The sequence below is a fragment of the Melopsittacus undulatus genome, chromosome 1 (genome assembly GCF_012275295.1).
Source record: "Melopsittacus undulatus isolate bMelUnd1 chromosome 1, bMelUnd1.mat.Z, whole genome shotgun sequence".
Lineage (NCBI taxonomy): Eukaryota > Metazoa > Chordata > Aves > Psittaciformes > Psittaculidae > Melopsittacus > Melopsittacus undulatus.
In genome coordinates, this window is record NC_047527.1 from 128,888,256 (window position 1) to 128,906,644 (window position 18,389).

Here is an 18,389-nt window from a genome sequence, read left to right on the forward strand (position 1 = left end):
TGTTATTGTAATCTTTTCAGCTCAATGGCATTAATCCTGAATTACATCAGTGTTCATGAAGGCCAAAGTTTTCTAAAAGACTACTCTGTTGGGTCTCAATGTTTGTATGTCCATTTCAGTCTTCCAAAATGTGTGCTCATAGCAAAGATTTAATATGTTCTGAAAGACAGGTCTGTTTGAGGTGTCTCTTATGTAGCACTCCAAAGTTGCTAGCTCTTACAGAATATTGTGCCCCAACTGATTCTGAGCCTGGTATGTTAAGCAAGGCTGGCTCGTGTAGTAATGCCCTGTACAGTAATGTGCACTGTAACATCTTCCTGTATAAATTGCTTTCCATGAGACAACACACAGCTTTTCAGATTAATGCAGTGGTTGCACTAGAAAGAAGCATAGTAGCCTGTATGCATGTTTCAGTATCACTTAGCTATGTATCATGACTTTTAATAGAACACTGTGCATGAAAAGGCCACTTGTAAGCTGTTTACTAACTGTGTTTTTCCGTGAGGATGCTTCCTGATCAGAGGCACCATTCCATGAACTTATGTGGGATGGACATGAGCTTCCAAATGATACAAAATAGATATTTTGCTGGGATTTGTTGTATAATTTTCCTGTATTTAGCAGCTGAGAATGCATGCTACATGTTTCTTAAGCATGTGTGATGCTCCAATAAGATGCTTTGGCATACATGGTGTTCTGACATAGCAGCTTCAACAACTTGAGATCTCAATAACATTCTATTTTTGTCTCAGGTTAGACTGAATTTCACCCTGACAGCAAAGAAAAACTGATTGGTATTGTAATCAGTGTAGATTTTCATTCATGAGCCAATTAACTCTTCATAACTTCTTTAGAAACTGAAATCTTAGTACATTTTTTAATACAGAAGGCTGCCCATCTACAAGTTACAGATGTGTCTGTAAGCAAAAAAACAGTGATTTACAGTAGGTGGTTCTTGTTTAAGTTAAGAGAAAAGTCAAGATAGACCCAGATAATGATCATGCACCTGAGGGATGAATAAAGCTTTTTGTAGAGAGCCAAAGGAATTTATTATTTCCCAAAACAAAGTTCTCTGCATTCCACTATACCATTTTGGAACATAGCATACTGTATGTGGTATGTAGAAAAATGAACAGTCTATTAAAAAAAATATGTCCAAAGAGAAACTTTCCTATATAAGACTAAAAAAAGATATTCGTGCAAATTTGTAATATAATTGGTTTGTAATAATTAAAAATTATGCCCCAAATAAGTAAATGCAAACTAAATTATAATCTGTAAACATTCGTTCTTCGTAAATCTGTAGCCCTTTATGTACGCTTAATACATTGAATTTTCTGATTTCTATGACCCAATACAAACTTCTCAAATATATCTAGGAAGAGCTTGCTATCAAAGGAGATAAGATAGTAACCATGCTGTTGAAGAAAGTTAGGGTGACACTAGATTTTTGATAAGGAATCTTTCCTTCAGAGTACAGTAAAAAAGACAAAATTAAAATATATTAACTGAGCAGCATTCCCAAGCCACAAAGTAAACCCCATAGGATAAAGGTAACAGATTGGACTAATTACATCCTTGGAGTAACCATATAGCAGGCAAATTACATATGCAAAATGTTACTCCACTAAATCTACACAGTTTGAGAGATTTAAATTGTAAACTACTTTAACCCAGTATTTTAATTTTTTGCTATATTGACATATAACCTAATTTACATTTCTGACTAGTAAATAAATATATCAGCAACAAAACAGTTGTATATATTTTTTCAGCTGATATTTGAATGCATGTGTCTAATGTGCATGTCAAGATCTCTTACGAGGAGGTGACCCTCAGGTCCTTTAAAAGGCTGTAGGATGGAAGCTGGCCAACTAAGATCAGCGATGACAGCCGGACTAGGAGATGATACATCACTTGCCTAGTTTATCTCTGGTCCCATTAAGTATCAAAATCACTAAAGGTCCTTTTCCATTTAAAAGAAAAACAGTGTTTAAAAATTATCGAAATGGAACTTTGGATCATCCTTTTCTTATTGTACTTTTCAAATTACTTTCCCTAAGTATATCTTTTTCTCCAACTGCCTCTGCAATTCATCCTTCTGTTGATATTTTGAGACAAAAAGCTTTCACTAAACTAATGAATATTTAACTTTTACCTGGCCCCAAACCAGTTTTTGTTCAGTACAATGTAGCCTTGAGAGTGAGCATTGCCTAAAACATTTATTACCACCCCAACTTTGAGGATTTCATAGGCACATTTTTCTTTGCATTGGCTCTTCATGCTAATCCCTTCTCTCAATGAAGTGCTACCATTTGAAAAGGTGCTCATATGTACCTAGGTGTACATGCACATCTTGAAACATACACTCAGCCTATGTGCATGAACTTTGTGATGGATTTTATATTCTGTTAAGAAGAAGGTTGGGCTTCAAAGGCTTGAGATGTCTGGTTACATATGGCAGAACTGGTTACATATGAGAGCCAGGAAGCTCTCAGGCCTTTGCTACCAGAATATCTTACTGAGATATTAAGAATATCTTAGTAAAGATCTGATCTTAGAAAAGGCAAGCTTTATCAAAAACACTGCTTATAAGACTTTCTAGCATAATTAGAAACAATAGGTATACTTTTGACTGCACAACCACTTTGTCTGGAAGAAGGCCTCGCAAAGAAAGGAGTTATGTCTGAAAATTAGTTTGTTTTCCAAATATACCTTTTTGTTTTTTTTGGATAAAGATATTATCTCCACTCGCAAACTCCGGCTTGCCTGTGTCTTTGTGCTATGATAGCTGCACCAAGTTTATCATCAAAAAGCAAAAAAAAAAGAAAGCTAAGCATATAACATGTTAAACCTTTCTGGTAGCTCTCTTGTCCCACTGTCTTGCATCATCAGTTATAGGTGCCAACTCCTGCTCAGGAGGTTCTCTAACTTCTGATAGGTTCTAGCTCAGATTGTCAAGGATAATCAGGCTACTTATCTCAAATTTTACTTTCTATGGCGCTTCTCTTTGGACTCAAGCTTAACTTTATTAGCTGAAATAGCAGAATATATTTTGTGTTGTCAAGTCCATCTCTGTCCCTGTCGCTTGGTTAAACTGTTTTCCCAAGCTGTGTGGTGAAGGTGGATGCAGCTCTTTCTTTCATGCAAAACTCTGTTATGCAGAGTAACTATTGATGACATTGAGAATGATTTGTTTAGATTAAGGACTATAAAGATGCTTCAATTTTACTGTAAACTATAATGAGACAAGAGGAAAACATGCCCAGTTCCTAACTGGCCTAATAATTCCATTTGATTACCGAAAACATATTGGGTTTTTTTTCAATAAAGATTAAATATGAGCACAATATATTACGTATTATTAAAAAAACTTGCATCAAATCCACTTAATGTACTGGAGTAGTAAAAGTTGTATTGACAATAAAATAAAAGAAAAAATAATGGGGGGAAAAATAAAAGGGATAAAGGAGATTTGTATTTAGAATAGTAAGGAGGCACAGATCTACTTTTCCTTCTTATCCTGATGGTGCTTAGGTGAAACTATTGAAGATAGAGCTGACATATTCTGTGCTTTATATTATATTTAATTTTTACAACTTCCACTAAAACACATTGTATAGTCACACCATTTAAATTTTGAACAGTGAACAGGTTTGAAAATAAGCTGCCACCTATGATCATAAATTTGCAAGTTGTTAGATATTGTAAGAATTCTGTTTTTCAATTTAGCTCTGATAACTAAAGTTCTCCCTGTAACATGATCTTGAGATGAAGTATTTTCTCTTTGTTTTATAGATTAGCCCTTAGAATAATGCTTGCATTAGAGTCACTGAGATCACTTTACATTCAAGTAAATATTGTACATAATTGCTCATTAAATGGTGACCATTACATAAAAAGAATAAAGTAAAGAGAGAAGTGTCAGGCAAGAATGAAGATTTTTTTTTTTTTTTCAGAGTACTTATCTTTCTGAAGCATTTCTTAACTGTTTGTAAGGGCCTGATGATTTACTAGAATTTTTCTGTTGTTTTACTCTCTTGTTCCAAAGGTGCTATTTGACACCAGAGTGCAAAATAAGATCAGCAGTTAGCAGTAGGAAAAGGTACCACTGCAGGCATTTAAGGAGTAAAATACGTTTTGTCAGTTTATATAACTGTCTACTATTATGCCAAATTTGTGATGCAAACTTAATTCAGTGTCTAGAATATAGCTGACTCTAAATAAGCTGATTTGCAACTTTTAAAGTTGCATTATGCTGTAATAGACTTCATTCAAGTGGGACCAATGAAAAAAGTGCTAAAGTAAAAGCTATGGACAGTTTCCCCTCCTCTGGATGCAAGTCTTATAGGACTTCTCTGTAATAGTGCACAATCTGTTTGGTTAATCACAGCATAGGAAATAATTAACGCTATAAATATATCAGCCTAAGTGGTAAAAATTAATGTGCAAAAAGAGCTGCTGTCTTATATGTATCCTGCAGATCTTCCATTGAGGAATACCTTCTCTTGTCTGAAACTAGTACTTCTCAGAAAACAAATAAGAGCAACCAGGTTGAACTTGAGTGCTTGTCCATTTGATTTCTGCTTTGTCCTTCACATTTCAGTTCCAGCTTAATAATTTCTGATAACAAGATCTCAGAATGTAGCATACAATGCTATAAAAATATAAGATGCCTAGCATCTGCGGACAAGCAAATTCAGAAGTAATGTGCACGGTTTTAATAATGAGATGATTAATCACTGAAACAAATGATCTAGCATGGTATATTTGACATCACTGAAAGGCTTTAAATAAGACTTACAAGTAGATGTTCTACAACATCCTTGCAAATAGGTATGCCATAGCGCACTCAGACATCAGAGGCTTCATGCGAAAATAATTTAATGAAATTTGTTTTCAATGACCAGTGTTTTCTTGAGTCTTCATGTTTGTTGTATTGTACTTTGGAATTCTTTTCAGTTTCCCACTGCATGTCATGTATAGTATATGTGTTAGAAACAGACCAAAGGAAAATGCTAGAACTTCCTATCACTGAATTCAAATGTAGAGCTGATCTGGGTCTAATCCTGATATGTCAAATATATTTCTGAGAAAAGGTTTCCCATGTGCCAGCCTTACTATTTCTAAAATATTCTATGTGACTGTTCTGTCTATTGAAATACTATATATGATTCTTGGAATTTTATTTTTTTTTTCCTGGAAGCACTTTAATTTCTGAAGGAGTCCCCAAATAATGTTGTAACTATGTAATGGACAGTACCTTAGTCTGGCTGTGGGTTATTTTGGGTAGAGTCTTTGGGGAGGGACTACATTTTGCTGTAATTGTCTGAAAGACTTCCCTGGCACTTGACTCTGAAAAGAGTCCTGACTGGGACTACTGGGGCTAATGTGAGACATAAATGTTAAAAGAAAGCAGGCAAAAAGAGTCCATGCAAATTCATAGCTGGCTAAACAGAGTGGTAGTTTTGATTTGTTAGCTCCTTAAACACAATTCAAGTCTCTAAAAATAGTATTGCAGCCTTTTATGATGCCATGTCTAATTTATTCACAAGCAAGAAAGGAGGCAAGGGCAGTAAAAAGAGGGAGAGATTGAGTAGGATACCTTTTGGTAACAGAAAGCTGTTAATTCAGTTGCCACAGCTGCCTTCTTGTCTGAATTCTCAGTTCAGAGATCTGATTTTGGTTACCATAATTTTGTTATCTTTGCAATACTGGAGGTGGTAAGATGGTTATCCAGAAGGACAGATCTTGAGCTTTTGACTCAGAGCTGAAAACAGTAGATGTGGGGTGTAGAGACAGGGAGTCTACTGATTCATATCAGAAATGTTCTTTTTGTTCCTTTTTGTCTCTTGGAAACTACGGGGTACCCAGTGACTGGCAGCAAGAAAACACAGCATCAAGACTTCACTTCCAGTTGTGCACTTTGGAAGGCAAGGTTGACTTTTCTGTAGGGTGTTTTCTTGAATACTAATTGAATGTTTGCTTGGTGCAATACAAAAGGCATCAAAACAGATGACAAGTTCATTGGTGACCTACCCTCAGACATGAGTATTTTCACAGGATTTACTGGGAGAAGGAAAGCATTTTGATTTCTTTCTCCTGCTAGCTCACAGCAGTGGTTGTCATAACATGTCCTATGGCCTGGGCATGCCCATTGGATTGCCCAGCTTCCCTAGTCAGATTATGCTGCATTTAGTCTTGCATTTGTACTCCTTAAATTTTCTCTTGCACCACAGCCATCATTTGCCAATGACTCCAGAATCCAGTGCATTATTGACACACTACATTTACATCTATGAATATGAAATGTAGAAAATTCCAGAAATCCTGTTATTGACTATTTGGTCCTCTGGAAACGGAGCAGAGTTTTACTTTCTCTGTGTAAAATTAATGTCCTGTCTAGGACATAACATAGTAAAAGACAAAGATGAAGATATGAAAAGAGTTCAGATTTCCAGTGTTGGGCTGAGAATTCTTGCTGTCAAGTAAGCATGTGCCAGTGGCTTGGACTATGGATTTGAACCAAAAGAAACAGATCAGTGAACAATTCAGCTTATTTACTGAGGCCAGGGAAATCTTCATCATCAGACTTTAGGATACTCATGTCTAACCAAGCATGTATTTAAAACACACCTGAAGGATTCAGAAATCTTAGCACTGATTTTGTTGTTGCCCAGTGTTTTCAATGACTGACTGGTTAACTAGTACGCCTCCCAGAAAGGGTCTACCTAAGCAGGAAGATTAGAAATATTAAAAAATAAGCTCCGATTTGCCCTGCTCTTTCACTTTCACTTAGCCTTTCTTTCTGTAAATCAGCCAGGAGATATTTCCATTTTCCACTCCTGCTCCTGCCTCACAAACAGCAGATCTGTCTGCTGGCTAGTTACCTAACTCATACAAGTGAAAAACCACCTGTATACTGTGTTCCAGATATACAGTGCTGATCCATCTGCAGAATGCATCAGATGCCAGTTCCTTGATGTAGGGCAGCTCCTGCGAACGGGGCAGAGGATAGATTACAATGGGAAAAGAAGATCTACAGAAGCACTAAGAAGTATTTTCTCTTTTCAGTCATCTTCCCTTATCTCTTCGCCTACCTCTTGTTATTCGTTTTCTTTCATGCTATACTAGTGACATTGTCTAACGATGATAACTGATGTGAGGGCTTGAAAAAAAGGTAAAACTGGTGGCATCTTCTCTCAGTTTTGAAATTTAAACTTATGAAATCTTTTCCTTTATTGGAACCAAAAGACTGTCACTTAGTACAAAAAAGTAAAGGAAAAATTTATTATTTTTTTTTTTTGCATAGGCAATATTAAACATGTCAGATTAGAATTTAAATGCAGCAAATTAAATATAATTTTTTAGGGACATTTTGAAACTGATGGACCTTGACACACTGTTCAGCAACTTACATGTGCCTTTCACAGGATTGGGCCCTGAGAGAAAATTGTTGAAAGACATCTCCAAATGTGGATTTCTCCATAACAAAGTGTCTGATCTTTTATAGCATCGTTGCACTGGGAATTAGGCTTGTCTTTGGGAATTTGTAAAGCCTTTAGCAGAAGAGCATGATTTATGTCTTAGAATTTAACTATTCTCTGTAATAAATAGAAATGTGCCACAAGTATTTACTTGGTTGCGCCATGGGAAAATTTTGAACATATTGTTCACAGCTTCAGAATGCTATAAAAGAAGACATGTAATTTGCAGGCCGGACTATCCTTTGTGATTTCTAACCAATAGATTTGATTAATATCTTTCAAAAGAGACACCAGCCAAAATGTTTACATCTCATTAGGCAAAGAAGAAGGGCACACACACAGTTTTAATTATGAGCTTGGATGGTTCATTTCTTTGGGCTTCACATCCCTGCTACTTAAGGCAGACTGTAACTTTAAGATGTTATCTCTTGCCCGCATAAATAAACAGCCAGTTATGCTTTTTATGGTGGGTAGTTCTCAAACCAACAGGGGATTAGAAGATATTAGCTGGAGTTTGTGGTTCCCTGCTGAACTATCACAGGCTCCATGGATTCCTGTCCTGAATACTTCACAGAGCAAACACCTCTTCTCTGGGGTGATATTCTTACACTGGCCTCTTGGCCATGGACTTCAAAGCTGATCACAGGGAGGGCTAGAGAGGCAATAACCCTCAATATAACAGTCTCTCCTGATAGGGATAGAGAAGGTAAAGGTAAGGCGTCTCTGAAGTTTGCTTTTCTGTATTAAGTCCCATGGGGTGTTAAGGGGCCATCTGGTTTTTTTTGGTCTGCAAACTCATCTTTTTCACACTACCCCAGTGTCAAGTACACTTTAGGTCTGAGTGGTATCAGCACCAGCAGTTCTTCAATGATCTGAAGAGATTTTCTTAGTATTTTTAGTTTTGATCCCAGGCAATTCTTACTTGCTATTGTGTAGGGTTTTTTTGTTTACCCAACTAAATATAGAAAATACAATTTTAACAATTAAGTTCAATATACTATTGCTAAAATAAAAGAAATTGTTAAAATAGGGCTTTTAACAGGTATACAATTTGTGGTTAAAGGGAAATGAGTGCTTACCCATGTGATTAACTCAAAACATCGATTCATGGCAGTAGTTTTAAGAAATCACTTATTATGCAGCACCACACAGGATGCTTGCACCTTAGTTAATTGTTCAAATAGAATATCAGTATTACTAATTCTAGAATTTAAAAACTTCTGCTTAGACCTCAAAAATATTGTAAGAGTGATTAAAATATACACAGATTTCTTTTTGCTGTGGAGTTCCAGAACACAATTCCTTCCTATTTTAAGCTTCTCCCTGTGGCCATATCTTTATCAGCTGAGCAACGGGATTCCATTGCAATCTTCTGATTATAATAGCTTTAATGCAAACACTAATACCATGAAACCTGCAATAAAATGGTACAAGTTGCCAACAGTGGTGCATTTAAAAAGAAGAAAAAACACCCTATTTTTTTTCCAGCATTTTAATAACATTTGTTTGTCGTTTTAGGGGGTGGCAGTAGTGGTTTTTTTTAAAGTAAATTGTTCTTGCTTATACCAACTGGTTGCCATAAAATTGCTGGAAATGCAAGAACGTAGGTCCTAATCCCAACAAGCTCTTACTCACTTTTGTAAGTCCTGTTGAGACTGCATCACCAACCTGATTAATATTTACTAAAATAAGTAACATTTACAGGGACAGATCTTGCATTGTGTGTGTTACTGTAGTACAAAAATCATATGCTAAAAACTCTTCAAAAGTATATTTACATGAGAAAGCTGTTATTTAAATACTTACTGAAGTTTTATAGAATTAACTTGGAAAGAGAAGGGAGTAGTTCCACTGTAAAATAAATCCATTTGGGATGCTTTTAGTGGTAATTTATTTACTTTGGATTCCTTCATTACTCCCCATCATTGATTGTGTTTCATATACATTAAAATGGACGAAGTGTCAGATTTTTTAATATCTTCGTCTTTGTAAGAAAAAATTAAAATAAGTATATATCCAGAACAAGAAAATACTGCTAGTTAATAAAAATTCAGTTACTTCCTGGATTTTGTTTATGGTAGATGTTAACATGAGTTAAATATTTGTTTCTTTTGATCTATTCTTATCAATTTCCCATATTTTCCTTTTTATAAAGGTTCTCTAGCCATATGGTGACCTGAAATGTGTCAGTATATGGCATTGTATCCATGTAGGTGCAGTTTGGTTTTGAGGGCTGGTTTCTAAATCTGTTTTTTGCTTACTTAATGTAAAATGACAATTTAAAAATTAAGATTTTTTTACAAAAATGTTTTCTTTTGAAAATTTTCATATTATTGTCTTTTTAAAATTAAAGACGAACATCATTATTTCTTCTGTTAAAAATGTGCAATTTCTACAAAAGCAGTGGAAAAAATGAATAATCATATCCTTATCTTTTTATGTAGAAATAAGGTATTGACTAGTAACAAATAAAATCCAGTGGTATGATTCTTTGTATCTATTTTCTTTCTAATAAAGAAGTCAGTATTTGTAGTCTCAGATATAACTATTGCAAAGAAATCCTTTATTTTCAGCTGAAAGTTATAGTTCCTTTCAAGTACAAGTCTCATCTTTTATGATTCCTTTATTGGAGGAACAGCTTTGGAGTAAACGAAAAAATGTGACTGCTGTATGTACTAAAAAAATTACCAGGAATTTCAAGAATTGTATGTAATTAGCTTTAAAATAGTTGCATATTTATGCTGAATGTTTTAAAGCAACTTACCATGCAAGTAAAAATGGAGAAGTGCAACCTACTACTGTTGAAACTTTAGAAGCCAACATAAACAGATTAAGAGTAATTGTTGATTCACCCAAACATTTTAGAAATGTTTCTTCTTAAACCTTCATCAAGCCCTGGGAAAAAACAGTAAGGAAAATCTATTGATCAAGTAATAAGATGTTATTTTAAAACTTGTAATTTAGTTAACAAATATGTTACATCAAAGAAATTATCAAAAAATTTGTAATGTTTATATGACCTTGTGAACAAAACTTTATTATTCTACTGTTATCAAGTGCATCAACTTTAGCTTTGTAGAATATGCATGAAGATATTGCATATGTTCAGCCTGCAGAAGAGAAGGCTGCATAGAGACCTCAGAGCAGCCTCCCAGTACCTGAAGGGATGCTATAAGGATGCTGGGGAGGGACTATTTATTAGGGACTGTAGTGAAAGGACAAGGGGTAATGGGTTCAAACTTAAACAGGGGAAGTTTAGATTGGCTATAAGGAGGAAGTTCTTTACTGTTAGGGTGGTGAGGTACTGGAATGGGTTGCCCAGGGAAGCTGTGAATGCTCCATCCCTGGTGGTGTTCAAGGCCAGGTTGGACAGAGCCTTGGATAGCATGGTTTATTGTGAGGTGTTCCTGCCCATGGCAGAGGGGTTGGAACCTGATGATCTCAAGGTCCTTTCCAACCCTAACTATTCTATGATTCTATGTTCTGAACCATGTAATTTTTCTCTTTTGAACCTTTTCAGGTGTATACAATCCAACACACAATGCACACCTCTGGGAATTTCCCAGCATGTCTTTTGAGGAAAAACAACAAGGTCACAAAAGTTGAACAGAATTGCTAAGCCAAGATATTTAAGGGACATGGAGAAAAGTAGTAGATCTGAAACATTTAAATCCACCAGGAGTTTCAGTCGTTCCACTTCATTGAGACTCACCAGGGGTTTTTCTCCAAATCACATTACAAATTTGAAAATTATCTAAGCTGGCACTTCTTTTTATAGTGTTTTATGTGACTGATAGGGAATAAAGGTTACTTTAAAAAGCATTTAAGGGGGTCATTTAAGGGGGTCTGTGCAGTTTTAACAGCTTGAGTGAAACAAAAGACCTAACAAGATGTCTTCGTCCCCTTTGAACTTGAGGCATTGCATGGACACGAAGCCACTGGATTCTCTGATTACTTACATGGTGCTGGACTCCCAGTGGCACTTAATGAATACAAGTTTTATGCAGTGCTTTTGAAAAGAATGGGAAATTGAATCAGCCTGATTTAGTACTTGATCACAGGTGTAATAAAGTTGGCAAATGGAGAGAAAATTAAGAGAAGATGAGGAGAGGAAAGAGAGAAGGGTAGAAGAGAAGAGAGGAGAGGGGAGGGGAGGGGAGAGTACGAAATAAGAATCGTAGAATCATAGAATGGTTTGAGTTGGAAAGGACCTTAAGATCCTCTAGTTCCAATCCCCCTGTTATGGGCGGGGACACCTCACACTAGACCATATTATCCAAGGCTCTGTCCAATCTGGCCTTGAACACTGCCAGGGATGGAGCATTTGCCACTTCTTCGGGCAACCTGTTCCAGTGCCTCACCACCCTTACAGTAAAGAACTTCTTCCTTACATCTAACCTGAACTTCCCCTGTTTAAGTTTGAACCTGTTACCCTTTGTGCTATCACTACAGTCCCTAATGAAGACTCCCTCCCCAGCATCCCTATAGCCCCCCTTCAGATACCAGAAAGCATCAGCTTCAGTGAGATCTCCATGCAGTTTCTCCTCTCTAGGCTGAACAGCCCCAACTTTCTCAGCCTGTCTGCATACAGGAGGTGCTCCTGTCCCCTGATCATCCTTGTGGTTCTCCTCTTGATTTGTTCCAACAGTTTCATGTCCTTCTTATGTGGAGGACACCAGAACTGCACACAATACTCCAAGTGAGGTCTCACGAGAGCAGAGTAGAGGGGCAGGATCACCTCCTTTGACCTGCTGGTCACGCTCCTTTTGATGCAACCCAGGATACAGCTGGCTTTCTGGGCTGCGAGCGCACACTGAAGCCAGCTTCTCAGTTTCTCATCGACCAACACCCCCAAGTCCTTCTTCTCAGGGTGCTCTGAATCTCTTCTCCACCCAACCTGTAGCTATGCCTGCGATTGCCCTAACAAACTTCATGAGGCTGGCATTGGCCCACCTCTCAAGCATGTCAAGGTCCCTCCAGATAGCATCCCTTCCCTCCGGTGTATCAACTGGACCACATAAGAAGAATGTCTTCCATTCAGACCGAATAAGTATTTTCCTATTACAATTTGCCTTTCATCGCTAAAAAAGAAAACGAAGAAAGATGCTGTTAATATGCATCCTTTCCACAAAATTTTCAAAAAAGACTTATTGATCATTGGTCTGTTTTTTTATAATGTGTCATTGAATTAAAAAAAAATTTTGCATTGACTTTAATGGAACTGGCCATCTTACAATTTAACAAGGGCACCTGTAATGTAACCAGTTCACTCATCCAGCCAACCTGCAGTATAGTGTACATTGTCACACCTAAACCCAGTATTTCTAAGAAAGAAAGTGGAAAATATCTTCTATTCCAAAGTAGGACAAAGACTTCCAGCAGAAACTGGGAGGATATATTTAACTGAGTAAATAGTCAGTACTGTTCTAGATATATTTAATCTGAAAAAACAATAGCAGTCTTTTGGCTTTGGCTTACTACTGACAATTAGAACATCATAAAGCAAGTATCAAACATTATGTCTTGAGCAACCTGCTTTTTCTTAAAAATCTGCCCATCTGTCTTGTCATCAAGACTCAACTACCTAATTTAGTCCATTGGACAACAATGTCCTTGCTTGGCGCCTGTTTTTATTTTTTATTTTATTAAAACTCTAGTGAAGGACAGTGCAGCTGGGAAATATATTGGTTTGCCTGGAAGGTTTCCTTAGCTTTTAAGATAATTAATACAGTTTGTATACCCTGCTTCACAGGAGCATCAAAAATAAGCATACAATCAAAAAAGTTCAGAGAAAAGGCCTCTCACTACTTCCTAGTCTATTTTATAGTAATTATACCTCTATGTTACTGGACTATACCTTTTGTGTTAGTTTCAGATCAATGACTTGTGCCACTTACTAGCTTTAGGAGATTAATCTATGCAGACTTCACTCTTGGAGAACGTCCCTAGACATTAAATTTTCATTTGTTTTAATATATTGCTCTAAAGTAAGCAATCGTTCCCTTCTTTCAAGCATACACTTTTTTGAAACAATACAGATATTTATGTGGCACTCTTTAGATATACATCAACTACTATCCTAAAAGAAAGGGCTTGAGAGCAGCAAATTAATTCATGGCAGAGGAGGATATTTTTCTGTGTTTCAGATTGGGAAATCCTAGGTATGAGGATGGTGAAGCTGGACATCCGGGCTGGAGACATTCTTTTGACTGGGTGGCTTAACTTTGAAACCAGCAGCACAAATAGCCAAATTTTTTTTTTTCCTGGGATATCTAGAAGCTACCCTGGTAAATGCATACCACTAAGTTTTTGCCATGTTATTAGCAGAGAAGTGCCAGTATATTCAAGGGAAAAGAACAGTGAAATAAAATGCATTAGGGAAGATTGAACTAAATACTTAGTGGAGCTTAAAAGCACAGATGATGTGTGTCTTAGCCAAAGAAAGCAAGACTCAGAATGAGTTGATGGGATAACAAATATTTTGAGTCAAAAGAAGTGTAGTCTAAGGAATTATTACTGGGAGTAATGGAACAAATTTGGCATACAGTCTGTATGTAGTCAGTCTGCATATAATTATTTTCAAAGTTTATGAATCTGGAAATATTCTACATAGTATTCATAGATTAATAGGCTTTAAAGCTAAAAGGATTATTATTATGACATGCTAATATAACTTCTTCCATGTTACAAGTAGAGCAACCATAAGTTTTATATAATTTCCATTTTTTCTTTACAAAAAAAACCCTGCTAGCTTGAGATTTGAAAGGTTATTGTAAAAATACTAGATCATATATTTATATAGAAATTATCTTAATTAATTATATCATAGTAACTGTATAATTGATATGCTAATATTGTGTGATTATATTAATATATAACTTGCTTAAATAAAAAAATAATTTGAAAGCAGAGCTTTGTAACCTACAAAATCTCTAGCAAGGGAAATTGTTATTTCAGATATTAACAAAGGCATAGTTTATTTAATCTAAATGTATTCATCTCTCATTTTATAACTTACCTGAGAAGCCTCTCACTGAGCATACTGTGTTTGCAATGCCAAACAAATTTCACCTGCCTGGATATGGCAGTCTTTCAAAGCCCTAAATGAGCTTCCCCTCTCCAAGTTTGGCTTTCTGAACATTATACATCTTAATAAGTCCAGATTTATCTATGACAATCAATATAGAAATGTGTTTAATTACAAAGAAACTTTCATCCTTTCTGAAAATTGGTACAACAGATCTCCCCACAGTAGTAATTCGCCTGCAGGTGTAGCAGAGGCAAGACAACTAGCTTCCTTGGTTAAAGGTAAGGGAGACAAATCCTAATGAATGTTAAAATCAAAGCAGTGTTTGCTTCAAGATGTAGAAAGGTCATAGGTTAAATATTAAATTAGATTAAGTCATAAGCAAGTTTTCTGTTAACATCCCAAGTTACTAAAATTGATAGTTAAATTCCATTAAAAGAAAATAATCTGCATAACTTTCTATGTTCATTCAAAATTTTACACAAGTTCTTTATACAGGTTTTAATAGAGGTATTGTGGTATGTTCAAAGGTGTCATAAGCTTACCATTACGCTTCAACAGGGAAAACTATTTTGACATAAATCCGGGTGTTGATGTTGGGGATAGCAGATTCTCTTGGTTCTGCTATTTTGTACTACCCCATGAACAAGCTGGAATACAAAAGAACTTTCTTCTCCATTACTGTTAAGAATAAGCAGTATTTCAGAAGGGATGCAGAGATGAAGCATATGGGTATGTTGAGATGGTGAAGGTAAGGGAAGAGATGCAGTGAGTAAGGAGGTGCCCAGTAAACCCAATACACAGCTGTTAACCTTCGTGCAGTGCCTCAAAGTCCAGTTCCCTTGTCAGCCCATGCTTCCCCAACTCCCTCAGCTATCATAAATGCCCTGCACATATCCTTCAACACATATACACTGGTACTGTAGACATATATATTTGGGCTGACAATTAAGAATTATGAGGTTTTTTAATGCTCTACTTCAAATATCTGGACACTTTCAGGACTTGGTCTGTCTAGAAATTACTTTCAATATGTTTTGAAGGTAGACTGAAATTAAAACTGATCTTATAGCAGCACATGGTATCGGTACCTTTAGATGACACTACTATGAACTATAATTTTCCAGGGAATGGAAGACCCTAAGGAGAATTAAAACTATAAAGCCAGTTGTGGTGTTTGTTGTTGTTTCAACAATTTAGTCCCTGAGCTGAAAGGGAGAGAGAATAACAGGAAAAAGCTGGCCACAGAACAAATAAATATGGCATTGGCTCATATTCATTACAACACATTGGACAAAAATGAACAACGGCAACTATCAGCTTTCATGTACTTCCTTGGAAAATGCTAGTGTTGTGTAACTTGACCAAAAAGGACCACATATACCGCTGCACATACACAACCCAGAAGGGAATCCAGCCAGCACTAGCAGTAAAAAGCCATTTCATGTGGAGATCTTATTTACTTGGAATATTTATTTCTTTCATCCAAAAAGTATCAGTTTAGCATATCACTGTGCATTTTCTACTTTTTCAGTTTTCAGAAGCTTTCCAATAAACTCATTTTGCTACTGAATGGGAATGGTATTAGAAAGCACTATTCAGAGACTTGGGGGGATAGGAAGGAGAAAATAAAGGTCAACACAGAAGAAAAGGCTTAGATGAATAAAGGTACGTCAGAGAAAAGCTTCTCATGAAAGATTATTGAGAATAAAGCTTTTTTAAAAACAAACATAAGAAACAATATATAAATCAAGAGCACAAAAGCCCTGTTTTATGATTTTTTGGAGCTGTTTAATTTCTTTGAGGTTTTTTTGGGTTTTGGTTGTTTTTTTTTTGCCACTGTTAAAAATAGCCAAAACTTCAAAGGCAAGCTGCATGTGTTCTAAATCAGGACTTCAGTGCTGATGTATGACAGCACAAAAATTAAAACTAAATAAATGTGCTGTCTAAACTCCCATATTTCTAAAAAAAATGCTTTAAAGGCTTTAAAAAATTAGAATTATTGCTTGATCTTACCTTACCAACCATAATGTTTTCACCAGAGTAAATGACAAAATATCATATTAAAAAGAGAAAAAGAAAAAAGAGTGTTGTCTGAATATATCTGAACACCTGTACTTGGCTGTTTTGTAGTTTTGTCAGACAGGCAAGGGGAAAAATGAAATTTTGCAGTGATTTGTCTGATAGTAGATATGGACTGCATAAATTCTCAACTTATCCACTGTTTTCTGTAAGACTCCCTGACAGTCAGGGTAAATAGATGAAAACAAGGCAGTATGTCTGTGAAGGCAAGAATAACATTCCTGGTTTATCACATAAAGATGATTGAAGAATGGACAGATTATTATGAAAAATTGTTTGTGCAGGTTTTGTGCTTTCTTTTTAAAATACAAACTTTGTAACAAGTCAAGTTATTGTTCCATTTTACTGTCTTTGGACATGATCTTGCTGTTTTCTTTCCTTAAGTGAAATAGCATGTCTGTCTCTAATGGTGTCTGGCCACAGCACACCATTTAAATCTGCTTGCAAAAAAAAATCTTGGGGCTGGGGCCCCTTGTGGCATCCCTTTTCCTCTGGCTTTTACTTTTACTTTTTACAATGGCCATTTGCTGTTCTTCTACTAAGTCATCTTGATTTGTATTGACTCATTTGTTTTATCAGGCTGCAAAGGGGCGAGTGGCCCAGGCAAATAGGAATGCAAATGCTGATTTTCTTTGTCTTTTAAAACGCACTCATTCCATCTTTGCCTGTTTTCCTTTTTTATTTCCTGTTAAGAAATAGTCACAGGCTCTAATTTGTGTTCTCATCTAAGTCTGAGGCATGGTATTTCTTTGTAAAGATTCCTGTATATTTGCGTGATCGAGAGAACTGATTATTTACTAAGTATCACTTTACCTTAGTTAATCCCTATCCTGTTGTATACAAAGTTTTGATTACACATTAAGAGAGTAGCTACTGTAATTTTATGGGCACTGATAAGAAATGGATAATTAAGGTTAGGAAGTCAAAGAAAGCAGTGTGCAGGGAGCCACAAAGCTGAACATAACATTTGGCAAATGCAAAAGATATCTTCACAAACAACTTTATGAACATAACTTTTGAAAAATACATATATTTACAAACAGTATTGAACACGAAGCAGGGCTGCATTATTTGAATTATGTGATTGTAACTAATACTTCAATTACTCCTAATAGTGTATAAAAGTTTGGCCAAGCGTTCATGTAATACAAGGACAAGGATAACTTCCTAGTGAGTTTGAGGTATTCTGGGCTTCTCCAACTTTAACCACCCAACCTAGGTGCCTGAATTAAAAGCCCAGGCCCTTTAGATGGCCAGTGGAGCCTCCAGAGGCTGACTCAAGGTACCAGAGACCTCCAGAAAGTGATTAACAAAAAAAGCCTGTCAGCCTAAGAGAGATTTGAAGAATCTCACAAGGGTAATTCCAGATTTTTCAATATTTACTAAGTGCTAAAGTTGCCTCTCCCACATATGGACTGAAGAGTTTGCCAGGATTCATCTTGGAGCCAGTTACTTTGAGAATTTTAATGCACACTACTGATACAGATAACACATTTTCATTTTTGGTAAGTTTTCTAATAAAGGCTTTACAATGTTTAATCAAGGAAAGGGTTTGTCGTTTCCATATAGATGTCACCTAGAACACATGTATGGAAGTGATATGTGGACTTTGCATATTGAACTTTTTACACATGGCCTGAAATTTTGTTCATAGAAAAAAGAAATATCAAGTCTTTAAAATGCTGGATAGTTAAGAGTAGGAGCAAGTAGAAGTTACATTTATGTTGCCTATGTTTCCTCTTCTGCTTTTTTCTTGGAGAAGTCTTCAGAATTTTTTATTTGTAGCAGTCCTT

At 36.0% G+C, this 18,389-nt stretch overlaps 1 protein-coding gene across 2 annotated transcripts in view; it reads left to right on the forward strand.

The window, feature by feature from the left end:
- The window catches only part of HDAC9 (histone deacetylase 9), a 395,548-nt gene that overhangs the window by 334,386 nt on the left and 42,773 nt on the right, over positions 1 to 18,389 (forward strand). The window lies entirely within an intron of this gene.